Source organism: Hyla sarda, chromosome 3, assembly GCF_029499605.1.
Source record: "Hyla sarda isolate aHylSar1 chromosome 3, aHylSar1.hap1, whole genome shotgun sequence".
Lineage (NCBI taxonomy): Eukaryota > Metazoa > Chordata > Amphibia > Anura > Hylidae > Hyla > Hyla sarda.
The window spans coordinates 50,867,994-50,873,012 of NC_079191.1; positions in this window are offsets into that span (position 1 = coordinate 50,867,994).

The following is a 5,019-nucleotide window of genomic DNA, read 5'->3' on the forward strand; positions in this document are numbered from 1 at the left end:
TAAATAACTCATGAAAGAATAAAGTTATGTTAAAACCAAGCACATCATTGTTTTTCTTGTGAAATTCCCAATAAGTGTAATGTGTCACATGACCCTCTTCCTATTGAAAAAACAAAACAAAAGTTGGATTGAAAATGGCCAACATGGTCCCCACCCACCTTGAAAATCCCCCCCTCACATATTAATGTGCCACAAACCGGAAGTTAATATCCCCAACCATTCCACTTTATTAAGGTGTATCCATATAAATGGCCCACCCTGTATATTTAAATATTACTAAGGGATATACTGGGAGAATTCTGGATAATGCACTACAGGTATGGTGCATAGTGCCCATTGGTTTGGATTTATAAAAAATATTCTTATATAAAGAATATTTTCTATAAATCCAAACCAATGGGCACTATGCACCATACCTGTAGTGCATTATCCAGAATTCTCCCAGTATATCCCTTAGTAATATTTAAATATATTATTTAAATATATATACATTTTATTTATTTGCAGCTGCTTGTGGTTATGATTTATAGAACATGCACCTGGCTACCCTCCTATTGTCAGAGAATATATACCGTATTTATCGGGGTATAGGTATACCACGCAGCGGCCTATAACACGCACCCTCATTTTACCAAGGATATTTGGGCGAAAAGTGTGTGTGTGTGTGTCTGTGTGTGTGTGTACCCCTATACACTGTTTCTGACCCCACAGAAGCCCCAAGGAAAGGCAGGGGAGAGAGGCCGTCGCTGCCCACTTCTCTCCCCCTGCTTTTCCTGGGGTCTAGAGCCCTGCTGCCGCCTCTTCTCTCCCCCTGGCTATCGGTGCCGCTACCCCAATGCCTCCCCATCCTCCCTTTTATAATTACCTGTTGCCGGGTCCGTGCTGCTTCTGGCTCCGGTGTGGCGTCTCTTGCGTCATTACTATGCGCTGGGCAATGACGAGTGATGTCTTCAACGCAGCGTCACTCGTCATTGCTCCTTGCAGCGCATAGCAAAGATGCAGGAGACTCCACACCGGAGCCAGAAGCAGCGCGGACCTGACCCCGGCAACAGGTAATTATAAAACCGGGGATGGGGGAGGCAATGGGGCAGCGGCACCGATAGCCAGGGGGAGAGAAGCGGCGGCAGCAGGGCTCTAGACCCCAGGAAAGGCAGGGGGAGAGAAGCGGGCAGCGACGGCCTCTCTCCCCCTGCCTTTCCTGGGGGCTTCTGCGGGGTCAGAAAAACCGGGGATGGGGGAGGCAATGGGGCAGCGACGCCAGCAGTCTCTGGACCCCAGGATAGGCAGGGGCAGAGAATCAGGCAGCGACGGCAGGTCTCTATACCTGCAAAAGCGCCCACTTTAAATCATTAAACTGCAGCGGCTTATCGGCATATAACACGCAGAAAGACTTTAGGCTAAAAATTTTAGCCTACAAAATGCGTGTTATACGCCACACCACACACTAAAACTAAGGCCAGGTATACATATGTCCGCTCTTCCAGAATAGCTGCTATCTGGCATAGTTGGGCCAGATCAAGAAACGCAATGTTATTTCTGATCTGTTGCATCTATGCTGGATCAGCCCTAGATGGGGTGCCATGCCCCAAATTTAGGCTATGAGGCACCAGATATGATGCCACGTGCAATACAACCACCTTGTTACGTTCCCATTTGGGACGCCAAGATATATGTGAACCCAGCCATAGGAAAATGACTACTTATTTTACGTGCATAAAGTTATAGATAAGCAGGGTTACACCCATAGTTTAAAACATTTTTTTTTAAGTCAACTGGTGCCAGAAAGTTAAACAGATTTGTAAATGACTTCTATTTAAAAATCTTTATCCTTCCAGTACTTAGCTGCTGTATACTACAGAGGAAGTTCTTTTCTTTTTGAATTTCCTTTCTGCCTGACCCCTCTGTCCATTTTAGGAACTCTCCAGAGCAGGATAGGTTTGCTATGGGGATTTTCTCCTGCTCTGGATAGTTCCTAAAATGGACAGGTGTCAGAGAGCACTGTGGTCAGTGAAGAAATTCAAAAAGAAAACAATTTCCCAATTTCCTGTGTAGTATACAGCAGCTGATAAATACTGGAAGGATTAAGATTTTTAAATAGAAGTAATTTACAAATCTGTTAACCTTTTTAGCACCAGTTGATAAAAAAAAAATTATTTAAATAAAATAGTTTTCCACCGGAGTACCCCTTTAAGCTGGGCACCCATAGTGCAAACCTTCTGTACTAAGGGATATCCTGGGAGAATTCTGGATAATGCGCTACAGGTATGGTGCATAGATCCCATTGGTTCGGACTTATAGAAAATATTCTCTATTAAAGAATTTAAAGATTGAAGATTGGCTTTTTATGCTTCTTGCTTTCTGCTAGTCAAGGGATTTACAGCAATGAGGGTAACAGTATATATGGATGCCATATATAATGCACTGAGATTATTTACTCATTTTTAAATTGAGCTCTGAATATCCTGCATAGACAGATTTAAATGACAACATCCCGGCTGTCTACAGTCACCACTAGGGGCAGATTTACTACATGCTGCAATATTACGGAGTTCAATGAATACCAGCACGCACCCAAGCTTCCTATAGTGGGGGCTGCAGGCAGTCAGTATGTAATACTTTAAAAGGGAACGTGTTGCATTAAAAACAAACAGTCAAATCCACAGGTAGCATCTTTTGGAACGGGAGGAGCTCAGCAGATTAAAGTATAACTCCAGAATACAAAAATTGTCCCCCATACCGCCGGCAGTAAAAAAAATAAACATACCTTCCTTTGCTCCCCCGGGGCCTACGGTAACCGGCTCCGGTCTCCACCGCGATCCTCTTCCTGGTTGCCGGTAGTCAGCGAGTCATACTGCGCTCAGCCAATCACCGGCCACAGTGAAGTCCCGACTCGTCCGGCGATAGGCTGAGCGGCAGTGTGACCTTTTCGGCCCCGGCAGCAGGTGTCGGTGTGGTGAAAAATTGTGTGTCTTGAAGCGTTCTCACACTGCCGCTCAGACTATCGCCGGACGAGTCGGGACTTCGCTGTGGCCGGTGATTGGCTGAGTGCAGTTTGGCTCGCCAACCCCAGCAACCAGGAAGAGGATCACGGAGGAGGCCGAAGCCGGTGACCAGGGGAGCGAAGGAAGGTATGTACCCGTTTGTTTGTTTTTTTACTGCTGGCAGTATGGGGGACAATTTTTGTATTCTGGAGTTATTCTTTAAGTAGTAGTTAATTCATTTAAACATCTGCTCATTTTGGGTTTAGGGCTCCAGTGGGCAGTCCTCATCAGTTACTGACAGCTGTCAGTACGCATTTATAGAGTAATGTTGTCTATTACCGCCTAAGGGACTGCTAAGCCTAGAATGGCCAGACTTAGATGGATAAATTACTTGTTATATCAGTGCTTCCTAGTGTGCCTCCAGCTGTTGCAAAACTACAACCACCAGCATGCCCGGAAAGCCCAAGGCTTGCCAGGCATGCTGGTAGTTGTAGTTTTTCAACAGCTGGAGGCACACTGGTTGAAAATTGTACTGAATCTCCTCTGCTTCTCCTGCTCTAACACAATCACTGCATTTTCAACAATGTCTATACATAAATGTCTATGCAGGGCATCTGTAACTTAATTTGATAAACACTGCTCATACACACTAAAACTATATATTAATATTTAAAAAAAAATTTTATATATACACACACACACACACACACACACACAAGATTATAATATATATATATAATATATATATATACACATATACACACACACCTTCTCATTCAGAGTTTTATTTTCATGATTATGAATATTGTAGATTCACACTGAAGGCATCAAAACTATGAATTAACACATGTGGAATTATATACATAACAAAAAAGTGTGAAACAACTGAAAATATGTCATATTCTAGGTGGAAAGTGTCCCCAAGTGCAGTCACAAAAACCATCAAGAGCCACAAAGAAACTGGCTCACATGCGGACCGCCCCAGGAAAGGAAGACCAAGAGTCACCTCTGCTGCGGAGGATAAGTTCATCCGAGTAACCAGCCTCAGAAATCGCAGGTTAACAGCAGCTCAGATTAGAGACCAGGTCAATGCCACACAGAGTTCTAGCAGCAGACACGTCTCTAGAACAACTGTTAAGAGGAGCCGGTGTGTATCAGGCCTTCATGGTAGAATTTCAGCTAGGAAACCACTGCTTAGGACAGGCAACAAGCAGAAGAGACTTGTTTGGGCTAAAGAACACAAGGAATGGACATTAGACCAGTGGAAATCTGTGCTTTGGTCTGATGAGTCCAAATTTGAGATCTTTGGTTCCAACCACTGTGTCTTTGTGTGACGCAGAAAAGGTGAACGGATGGACTCTACATGCCTGGTTCCGGTGTGGGGGTGCTTTGCTGGTGACACTGTTGGGGATTTATTCAAAATTGAAGGTATACTGAACCAGCATGTCTACCACAGCATCTTGCAGCGGCTGCTATTCCATCCGGTTTGCGTTTAGTTGGACCATCATTTATTTTTCAACAGGACAATGACCCCAAACACACCTCCAGGCTGTTTAAGAGCTATTTGACCAAGAAGGAGAGTGATGGGGTGCTGCGCCAGATGACCTGGCCTCCACAGTCACCGGAACTGAACCCAATCGAGATGGTTTGGGGTGAGCTGGATCGGAGAGTGAAGACAAAAAGGGCCAACAAGTGCTAAGCATCTCTGGGAACTCCTTCAAGACTGCTGGAAGACCATTTCAGGTGACTACCTCTTGAAGCGCATCAAGAGAATGCCAAGAGTGTGCAAAGCAGTAATCAAAGCAAAAGGTGTCTACTTATAGTTTTGATGCCTTCAGTGTGAATCTACAATTTTCAGTCATGAAAATAAAGAAAACTTTGAATGAGGTGTGTCCGAACTTTTTGTCTGTACTGTGTGTGTGTGTATGTATATTTATATAAATATAATATATTAAGCACGCGCATGTGTGTGTGTATATATTACACACACAAATATATCCCACAACAGTACATAATCTCACACACTACTTACAATGAC